We start from the raw sequence: 11,347 nt of genomic DNA, 5'->3' as shown, positions 1-11,347 counted from the left end.
AACCAGACAAATCGCTCCACCAACTAAGAACGGCCATGCACCACCACCCACCGAATCAAGAAAGAGCTCTCAATCTGTCAATCCTTCCGGTGTCCGGGCCTGGTGAGGTTTCCCGTGTTGAGTCAAATTAAGCCGCAGGCTCCACTCCTGGTGGTGCCCTTCCGTCAATTCCTTTAAGTTTCAGCTTTGCAACCATACTTCCCCCGGAACCCAAAAGCTTTGGTTTCCCGGAAGCTGCCCGCCGAGTCATCGGAGGAACTTCGGCGGATCGCTAGCTGGCATCGTTTATGGTTAGAACTAGGGCGGTATCTGATCGCCTTCGAACCTCTAACTTTCGTTCTTGATTAATGAAAACACACATGGCAAATGCTTTCGCTTAGGTTCGTCTTGCGACGATCCAAGAATTTCACCTCTAACGTCGCAATACGAATGCCCCCGTTTGTCCCTGTTAATCATTACCTCGGGTTCCGAAAACCAACAAAATAGAACCGAGGTCCTATTCCATTATTCCATGCACACAATATTCAGGCGAAACACTGCCTGCTTTGAGCACTCTAATTTGTTCAAAGTAAACGTGCCGGCCCACCTCGACACTCGGTGAAGAGCACCGCGGTAGGATTGCATCGGACCGCCGACGCGCGGGGCCCAAGCATGCACCCCGGGACGAAACACCCGCATCCAACCCGGCCTCCGCGAAGAGGTTACGAGAGGAGGGGCGAACGCCCGAGGGAAGGGGCTTGCCGCGGCCGACCGCATCCACCGGCAGGACGTCCGCACGGGCATGCCAGTTAGACACCGACGAACGGTGAACCGACAGCGTGGGACACAAGTCCAACTACGAGCTTTTTAACCGCAACAACTTTAATATACGCTATTGGAGCTGGAATTACCGCGGCTGCTGGCACCAGACTTGCCCTCCAATGGATACTCGTTAAAGGGTTTAAAGTGTTCTCATTCCGATTACGGGGCCTCGGATGAGTCCCGTATCGTTATTTTTCGTCACTACCTCCCCGTGCCGGGAGTGGGTAATTTGCGCGCCTGCTGCCTTCCTTGGATGTGGTAGCCGTTTCTCAGGCTCCCTCTCCGGAATCGAACCCTGATTCCCCGTTACCCGTTACAACCATGGTAGGCGCAGAACCTACCATCGACAGTTGATAAGGCAGACATTTGAAAGATGCGTCGCCGGTACGGAGACCGTGCGATCAGCACAAAGTTATCCAGAGTCACCAAAGCAAACGGACGCAGACGAGCCACGCCGATTGGTTTTGATCTAATAAAAGCATCCCTCCCATTTCTGGTCGGGACTCAGTTCAGCATGTATTAGCTCTAGAATTACCACAGTTATCCAAGTCATGTGGTACGATCTAAGGAACCATAACTGATTTAATGAGCCATTCGCGGTTTCACCTTATTTTGGCTTGCACTTAGACATGCATGGCTTAATCTTTGAGACAAGCATATGACTACTGGCAGGATCAACCAGGGAGCTGCTAGCAGCTTTTTTTTTCGTTCGGAGGAACCTCCCGGGTCCGCAGAGCACCGGGTCCGAATCTTATGATGTACATTTTTTTTTCCTTCTGTATCAACAAGTACGGGGGCGACTTCCCAATATCGACACCCGCTTTGCAATTGCAAAGTCTTTCCTTCCATCTCTAATTAATTTTCCTAGGGAGTAGGCGAGGCCAAACTTCCAAGGCTTTCACTGGCGAATATATCGCGCTCTTAGAAACTCGCATGGTACTTGGCGAGTGGATTTCAAATTATATGATCGGTGCCCACATTCGGGCGCGGCCCACTGCGGGAGCAGACCGTTGGCCCGTGGGCTCGCTGTGAACTAATTTGCCCACTGGTCCGAAAAGTATTCATTTCTAAACACCTTTGGCCAGGGCTGAAGACCGCGACTAACCCCTTTGAAACTTGTCTCTCAGGGAGCTGCGATCCATCAAACATTTCATTGTTAACAGAGGGGAACCATTACTTGGTTAAGACGATAGGACACGCGTTCCCCACCATTTCGCATCCAATCGAATTGCCGCACAAGAGCTCGTTACCTGAGAAAGGTATAGCATTGGCTCGCAGCTAGTGTATTGCAGTTCAGACAGATAGGCCACTTTAGATAGTTCTTAGTGTTCACAGTTATCACCAAGACTAGACCCATATGGATTTAATTCTTCAAGGAGCAGCGGTCCACCAATAAGAGAGATGAAGACATGTTTTCGGATGGCCACAACGCCCCCTCGCCACCCAAATGTGCATGTTTTAAGTGTACATTGGGAGTCGACGGAACATCGGGAGTCCGCTTGCTTTCTCCGGATCAGCTGCCACCCCCCTGATCTACCAGATAGACAAGAACATGTCTTCTCCACCAATCTCATCCACCGAAGCTCCGATCATGGCTTCTTCTACCTTTATACTGATATACCCCCACGGAGCAACATGCGGGCAAGGGAACTCTTGCTACCCTTCAGTAAAGCAGGTATCTCTTATAGATGGTGACTGCACCTTGGCCAGGATTGAAGACCGCGACTAACCCCTTTGAAACTTGTCTCTCAGGGAGCTGCGATCCATCAAACATTTCATTGTTAACAGAGGGGAACCATTACTTGGTTAAGACGATAGGACACGCGTTCCCCACCATTTCGCATCCAATCGAATTGCCGCACAAGAGCTCGTTACCTAAGAAAGGTATAGCATTGGCTCGCAGCTAGTGTATTGCAGTTCAGACAGATAGGCCACTTTAGATAGTTCTTAGTGTTCACAGTTATCACCAAGACTAGACCCATATGGAATTAATTCTTCAAGGAGCAGCGGTCCACCAATAAGAGAGATGAAGACATGTTTTCGGATGGCCACAACGCCCCCTCGCCACCCAAATGTGCATGTTTCAAGTGTACATTGGGAGTCGACGGAACATCGGGAGTCCGCTTGCTTTCTCCGGATCAGCTGCCACCCCCCTGATCTACCAGATAGACAAGAACATGTCTTCTCCGCCAATCTCATCCACCGAAGCTCCGATCATGGCTTCTTCTACCTTTATACTGATATACCCCCACGGAGCAACATGCGGGCAAGGGAACTCTTGCTACCCTTCAGTAAAGCAGGTATCTCTTATAGATGGTGACTGCACCTTGGCCAGGATTGAAGACCGCGACTAACCCCTTTGAAACTTGTCTCTCAGGGAGCTGCGATCCATCAAACATTTCATTGTTAACAGAGGGGAACCATTACTTGGTTAAGACGACCGGACACGCGTTCCCCACCATTTCGCATCCAATCGAATCGCCGCACAAGAGCTCGTTACCTGAGAAAGGTATAGCATTGGCTCGCAGCTTGTGTATTGCAGTTCAGACAGATAGGCCACTTTAGATAGTTCTTCGTGTTCACAGTTAAGACCACGGCTAGACCCATATGGAATTAATTCTTCAAGGAGCAGCGGTACACCAAGCATTTCATTGTGTACTAGAAAGCACCTCTACCATGTAACAAACATACGACCACCAAATTTCTGCTTACTTCCCCCAGCGGATAGTATTTGCTAGTATCATCCACAAAGTAAATCAATTTTTTCAATGTACCGCTTCTTGGGGGAACTGGGCATGAATCAATCAAGCATTTTGAGGTAGCATGTCCGCTTCACCGCGAGGTGCTCTGAATACCATTATACATTCTTTTTCATCATCCACTTTCAGACCACTACAAGACCCATACTGAATTAATTCCTCAAGGAGCTGCAGTCCACAAAACATTTTACTGTGTACTAGAGGGCACCTCCACCATGTAACAGAAAACATACAACCTTCTTAATTTAATTCTGCATTGTTTCCCAGACGATTTGTTAGCCATACAACAGTACCATCCACAGTAATTCACCTCTTTGAAATCCAATGCATTGTAGAGAAACTGAGGTGGTAGCATTCAAACCGTTCTGTAATGTTAATTCTGCTTCATAGAAAGGTGCTACAGGTTCCACAATAATTAATTGGATATTTTTGCAATATATATAGGGCGAGAAAACTCGGGGGGACTCCCTTTTCATTTATGTACATATTCTTTCCATATTGCAAATAATTCCAATTTTTCCCGATTGCATGTCCCCCTAATATACCCAAAATGGGCCTATCGATGGGTTCACAAAGGTACCCAAAATATGAGATTTTGACTGAAAGAGGCTGGCTAACTTCCGGGAACATGATCATAGGAAATAGGTCAAAATCCCGAATCGCAGTTGTTTACGAACAACCACGAACGGAGACTTAAAATAACCTATAAGGCTGGAATTCATGGGGCCTGTATAACAGGCATTTACACAGACTCTCGGGAGGGAGGGCTCTGTGGCCGGGAGAATTTTCTGGCTCCCCGCCCGAAACTTTTCAGAGTCCCTAATGCCTGCTTGAATGTGAATAAGCAGAGCCCGGTAGCTGATATTTTGCCGGGGTGTGGAGGCCCCGGTCGCCGCCAAATTCCTCTGGTCACAGCTTGTGTTAATACACATGTTAATTTTACATGCAAACCACCAATGACAATTTTCCTCGGCCGCGGAGGCCTCGGTCGCCGCCAGAATTTTCTGGTTCCCGCTCAATATATTGCAGAGTCCTGCAGGCCTGCTTCTGTAGGAATATGCAGAGCCCGGTAGCTGATATTTTGCCGGGGTGAGGAGGCCTCGGTCGCCGCCAAATTCCTCTCATCCCAGCTTGTGTTAATACACATGTTAATTTTACATGCAAAACCACCAATTACCATTTCCTCGGCCGCGGAGGCCTCGGTCGCCGGGAGATTTTCCTGGCTCCCCGCTCAATATACTGCACAGTCCCGCAGGCCTGTCTCCAGTGGAATACACACAGTCCGAGAGCCGAAAATTTGCCGGGGTGTGGAGGCCTCGGTCGCCAACAGATTGCCATAGGCTCTGGCTGCAATATTTACCGTGTATTTTTTCCCTCCAGAGACACCACTACACCCTATATAACCCAAAATGGGCCTTGACGCGTGTACACGCGGAGCCCGAGCGCCGAGAGTTCTCCCGGCCGCGGAGGCCTCGGTCGCCGGGAGAATTTCAACGGCCCCTGCTCGAAATTTTTCTAAGTCCAGAATGCCTGCTTCTCCCAGCCTGTGTTAATACACATGTTAATTTAACATGTAAAATCACCAAGGACCATTTCCTCGGCCGCGGAGGCCTCGGTCACCGCCAGAATTTTCTGGCTGCCCGCTCCCCATGGGTAGACGCGCTGCCCAAGCGCCGAGAGTTCTCCCGGCCGCGGAGGCCTCGGTCGCCGGGAGAATTTCTCCGGCCCCTGCTCGAAATTTTTCAAAGTCCAGAATGCCTGCTTCTCTCCCAGCATGTGTTAATACACATGTTAATTTAACATGTAATATTACCAATGACCTTTTCCTCGGCCGCGGAGGCCTCGGTCGCCGCCAGAATTTTCTGGCTGCCCGCTCCCCATGGGTAGACGCGGAGCCCGAGCGCCGAGAGTTCTCCCGGCCGCGGAGGCCTCGGTCGCCGGGAGAATTTCTCCGGCCCCTGCTCGAAATTTTTCAAAGTCCAGAATGCCTAGTTCTCCCAGCCTGTGTTAATACACATGTTAATTTAACATGTAAAATTACCAAGGATTATTATCCCGGCCGCAGAGGCCTCGGTCGCCGCCAGAAATTTCTGGCTCCCCGCTCAATGTATTGCAGAGTCCCGCAGGCTTGCTTCTCCAAGCCTGTGTTAATACACATGTTAATTTAACATGTAAAATTACAGAGGATTATTTCCCCGGCCGCGGAGGCCTCGGTCGCCGCCAGAATTTTCTGGCTGCCCGCTCAATGTATTGCAGAGTCCCGCAGGCTTGCTTCTCCAAGCCTGTGTTAATACACATGTTAATTTAACATGCAAAATCACCAATGACAAATTCCTCGGCCGCGGAGGCCTCGATCGCCGGGAAAATGTTCTGGCTCCCTGCTCGAATTTTTTTTCTAAGTCCCGATTCGCTATTACAGGCTGGCGCACGGAGTCCGAGGGGCGTAAATATGCCGGGTAGTGGTGCCTTCCGTCGCCGAGACATTTTACAATTGCCTGGGAGCAGTATTTAACATGTTAATTTTTTCCCCTCGTGACACCACTACCCCCTATATAACGCAAAATGGGCCTTGCCAAGGGGGCGCGCAACGCCCGAGCGCGGGCGTTTTTCCCGGCCGCCGAGACCTCCATCGCCGGGAGAATGTCTTCAGCTATTTGCTAGATTTCCCGATTCGCCCCGCACGACAAACAACCACGAACGAGGTGGTTTTCGAGAGTTCTCCCGGCCGCGGAGGCCTCGGTCGCAGGGAGAATTTCCCTGGCCCCTGCTCGAAATTTTTCTAAGTCCAGAATGCCTGCATCTCCCAGCCTGTGTTAAAACACATGTTAATTTAACATGTAAAATTACCAATGACCATTTCCTCGGCCGCAGAGGCCTCGGTCGCAGCCAGAATTTTCTGGCTCCCTGCTCAATATATTGCAGAGTCCCGCATGCTTGCTTCTCCAAGCCTGTGTTAATACACATGTTAATTTAACATGTAAAATTACCGAGGATTATTTCCCCGGCCGCGGAGGCCTCGGTCGCCGCCAGAAATTTCTGGCTCCCCGCTCAATATATTGCAGCGACCCGCAGGCTTGCTTCTCCCAGCCTGTGTTAATACACATGTTAATTTAACATGTAAAATCACCAAGGACCATTTCCTCGGCCGCGGAGGCCTCGGTCGCCGCCAGAATTTTCTGGCTGCCCGCTCCCCATGTGTAGACGCGGAGCCCGAGCGCCGAGAGTTCTCCCGGCCGCGGAGGCCTCGTAGCCGGGAGAATTTCTCGGGCCCCTGCTCGAAATTTTTCTAAGTCCAGAATGCCTGCTTCTCCCAGCCTGTGTTAATACACATGTTAATTTAACATGTAATTTTACCAATGACCTTTTCCTCGGCCGCGGAGGCCTCGGTCGCCGCCAGAATTTTCTGGCTCCCGGCTCAATATATTACAGAGTCCCGCAGGCCTGTCTCCAGTGGAATACACACAGTCCGAGAGCCGAAAATTTGCCGGGGTGTGGAGGCCTCGGTCGCCAACAGATTGCCATAGGCTCTGGCTGCAATATTTACCGTGTATTTTTTCCCTCCAGAGACACCACTACCCCCTATAAAACCCAAAATAGGCCTTGCGGTGGGTACACGCAGAGCCCGAGCGCCGAAGTTCTCCCGGCCGCGGAGGCCTCGGTCGCCGGGAGAATTTCTCCGGCCCCTGCTCGAAATTTTTCAAAGTCCAGAATGCCTGCTTCTCCCAGCCTGTGTTAATACACATGTTAATTTAACATGTTAAATTATCGAGGATTATTTCCCCGGCCGTGGAGGCCTCGGTCGCCGCCAGAATTTTCTGGCTCCCCGCTCAATATATTGCAGAGTCCCGCAGGCTTGCTTCTCCCAGCCTGTGTTAATACACATGTTAATTTAACATGTAAAATCACCGAGGACCATTTCCTCGGCCGCGGAGGCCTCGGTCGCCGCCAGAATTTTCTGGCTCACCTCTCAATGTATTGCAGAGTCCCGCAGGCTTGGTTCTCCAAGCCTGTGTTAATACACATGTTAATTTAACATGTAAAATTACCGAGGATTATTTCCCCGGCCGCGGAGGCCTCGGTCGCCGCCAGAATTTTCTGGCTCCCCGCTCAATGTATTGCAGAGTCCCGCAGGCTTGGTTCTCCAAGCCTGTGTTAATACACATGTTAATTTAACATGTAAAATTACCGAGGATTATTTCCCCGGCCACGGAGGCCTCGGTCGCCGACAGAATTGTCTGGCTCCCTGCTCGAATTTTTTCTAAGTCCCGATTCGCTATTACAGGCTGGCGCACGGAGTCAGAGGGGCGGGAATTCGCCGGGTAGTGGTGCCTTCCGTCGCCGAGACATTTTTCTATTGCCTGGAAGCTGTATTTAACATGTTAATTTTTTCCCCCTCGGGACACCACTACCCCCTATATAACCCAACATGGGCCTTGCCGCGGGTACACGCGGAGCCCGAGCGCCGAGTGTTCTCCCGGCCGCGGAGGCCTCGGTCGCCGGGAGAATTTCTCCGGCCCCTGCTCGAAATTTTTCAAAGTCCAGAATGCCTGCTTCTCCCAGCCTGTGTTAATACACATGTTAATTTAACATGTTAAATTACCGAGGATTATTTCCCCGGCCGTGGAGGCCTCGGTCGCCGCCAGAATTTTCTGGCTCCCCGCTCAATATATTGCAGAGTCCCGCAGGCTTGCTTTTCCCAGCCTGTGTTAATACACATGTTAATTTAACATGTAAAATTACCAATGACCATTTCCTCGGCCGCAGAGGCCTCGGTCGCCGCCAGAATTTTCTGGCTCCCCGCTCAATGTATTGCAGAGTCCCGCAGGCATGCTTCTCCAAGCCTGTGTTAATACACATGTTAATTTAACATGTTAAATTACCGAGGATTATTTCCCCGGCCGTGGAGGCCTCGGTCGCCGCCAGAATTTTCTGGCTCCCCGCTCAATATATTGCAGAGTCCCGCAGGCTTGCTTTTCCCAGCCTGTGTTAATACACATGTTAATTTAACATGTAAAATCACCAAGGACCATTTCCTCGGCCGCGGAGGCCTCGGTCGCCGCCAGAATTTTCTGGCTTCCCGCTCCCCATGGGTAGACGCGGAGCCCGAGCGCCGAGAGTTCTCCCGGCCGCGGAGGCCTCGGTCGCCGGGAGAATTTCTCCGGCCCCTGCTCGAAATTTTTCAAAGTCTAGAATGCCTAGTTCTCCCAGCCTGTGTTAATACACATGTTAATTTAACATGTAAAATTACCAAGGATTATTATCCCGGCCGCAGAGGCCTCGGTCGCCGCCAGAAATTTCTGGCTCCCCGCTCAATGTATTGCAGCGTCCCGCAGGCTTGCTTCTCCAAGCCTGTGTTAATACACATGTTAATTTAACATGTAAAATTACAGAGGATTATTTCCCCGGCCGCGGAGGCCTCGGTCGCCGCCAGAATTTTCTGGCTGCCCGCTCAATGTATTGCAGAGTCCCGCAGGCTTGCTTCTCCAAGCCTGTGTTAATACACATGTTAATTTAACATGCAAAATCACCAATGACAAATTCCTCGGCCGCGGAGGCCTCGATCGCCGGGAAAATGTTCTGGCTCCCTGCTCGAATTTTTTTTCTAAGTCCCGATTCGCTATTACAGGCTGGCGCACGGAGTCCGAGGGGCGTAAATATGCCGGGTAGTGGTGCCTTCCGTCGCCGAGACATTTTACAATTGCCTGGGAGCAGTATTTAACATGTTAATTTTTTCCCCTCGGGACACCACTACCCCCTATATAACCCAAAATGGGCCTTGCCAAGGGGGCGCGCAACGCCCGAGCGCGGGCGTTTTTCCCGGCCGCCGAGGCCTCCATCGCCGGGAGAATGTCTTCAGCTATTTGCTAGATTTCCCGATTCGCCCCGCACGGCAAACAACCACGAACGAGGTGGTTTTCGAGAGTTCTCCCGGCCGCGGAGGCCTCGGTCGCCGGGAGAATTTCTCGGGCCCCTGCTCGAAATTTTTCTAAGTCCAGAATGCCTGCATCTCCCAGCCTGTGTTAAAACACATGTTAATTTAACATGTAAAATTACCAATGACCATTTCCTCGGCCGCAGAGGCCTCGGTCGCAGCCAGAATTTTCTGGCTCCCTGCTCAATATATTGCAGAGTCCCGCATGCTTGCTTCTCCCAGCCTGTGTTAATACACATGGTTATTTAACATGTAAAATTACCGAGGATTATTTCCCTGGCCGCAGAGGCCGCGGTCGCCGCCAGAATTTTCTGGCTCCCCGCTCAATGTATTGCAGAGTCCCGCAGGCTTGCTTCTCCAAGCCTGTGTTAATACACATGTTAATTTAACATGTAAAATTACCGAGGATTATTTCCCCGGCCGCGGAGGCCTCGGTCGCCGCCAGAATTTTCTGGCTCCCCGCTCAATATATTGCAGCGACCCGCAGGCTTGCTTCTCCCAGCCTGTGTTAATACACATGTTAATTTAACATGTAAAATTACCGAGGATTATTTCCCCGGCCGCGGAGGCTTCGGTCGCCGCCAGAATTTTCTGGCTCCCGGCTCAATATATTACAGAGTCCCGCAGGCCTGTCTCCAGTGGAATACACACAGTCCGAGAGCCGAAAATTTGCCGGGGTGTGGAGGCCTCGGTCGCCAACAGATTGCCATAGGCTCTGGCTGCAATATTTACCGTGTATTTTTTCCCTCCAGAGACACCACTACCCCCTATATAACCCAAAATGGGCCTTGCGGCGTGTACACGCGGAGCCCGAGCGCCGAAGTTCTCCCGGCCGCGGAGGCCTCGGTCGCCGGGAGAATTTCTCCGGCCCCTGCTCGAAATTTTTCAAAGTCCAGAATGCCTGCTTCTCCCAGCCTGTGTTAATACACATGTTAATTTAACATGTAAAATTACCGAGGATTATTTCCCCGGCCGCGGAGGCCTCGGTCGCCGCCAGAATTTTCTGGCTCCCCGCTCAATGTATTGCAGAGTCCCGCAGGCTTGCTTCTCCCAGCCTGTGTTAATACACATGTTAATTTAACATGTAAAATCATTGAGGACCATTTCCTCGGCCGCGGAGGCCTCGGTCGCCGCCAGAATTTTCTGGCTCCCCGCTCAATGTATTGCAGAGTCCCGCAGGCTTGCTTCTCCCAGCCTGTGTTAATACACATGTTAATTTAACATGTAAAATCAACAAGGACCATTTCCTCGGCCGCGGAGGCCTCGGTCGCCGCCAGAATTTTCTGGCTGCCCGCTCCCCATTGGTAGACGCGGAGCCCGAGCGCCGAGAGTTCTCCCGGCCGCGGAGGCCTCGGTCGCCGGGAGAATTTCTCCGGCCCCTGCTCGAAATTTTTCAAAGTCCAGAATGCCTGCTTCTCCCAGCATGTGTTAATACACATGTTAATTTAACATGTAATATTACCAATGACCTTTTCCTCGTCCGCGGAGGCCTCGGTCGCCGCCAGAATTTTCTGGCTGCCCGCTCCCCATGGGTAGACGCGCTGCCCGAGCGCCGAGATTTCTCCCGGCCGCGGAGGCCTCTGTCGCCGGGAGAATTTCTCTGGCCCCTGCTCGAAATTTTTCAAAGTCCAGAATGCCTAGTTCTCCCAGCCTGTGTTAATACACATGTTAATTTAACATGTAAAATTACCAAGGATTATTATCCCGGCCGCAGAGGCCTCGGTCGCCGCCAGAAATTTCTGGCTCCCCGCTCAATGTATTGCAGAGACCCGCAGGCTTGCTTCTCCAAGCCTGTGTTAATACACATGTTAATTTAACATGTAAAATTACCGAGGATTATTTCCCCGGCCGCGGA

General features: G+C 51.2%; 1 non-coding gene across 1 annotated transcript in view; it reads right to left on the bottom strand.

Annotated features, from left to right (window-relative positions):
- The window catches only part of LOC134545224 (small subunit ribosomal RNA), a 1,989-nt gene extending 503 nt beyond the window's left edge, over window positions 1-1,486 (bottom strand). The window contains exon 1 of the ribosomal RNA XR_010078355.1: window positions 1-1,486. This exon is cut by the window's left edge and continues 503 nt beyond it. This is a non-coding gene — a ribosomal RNA (small subunit ribosomal RNA).
- Window positions 1,487-11,347: the final 9,861 nt, after the last annotated feature.

The sequence above is a fragment of the Bacillus rossius genome, unplaced genomic scaffold (assembly GCF_032445375.1).
Source record: "Bacillus rossius redtenbacheri isolate Brsri unplaced genomic scaffold, Brsri_v3 Brsri_v3_scf638, whole genome shotgun sequence".
In the NCBI taxonomy this organism is placed as follows: Eukaryota; Metazoa; Arthropoda; class Insecta; order Phasmatodea; family Bacillidae; genus Bacillus; species Bacillus rossius.
This window is presented reverse-complemented; position numbering and strand designations above follow the sequence as displayed.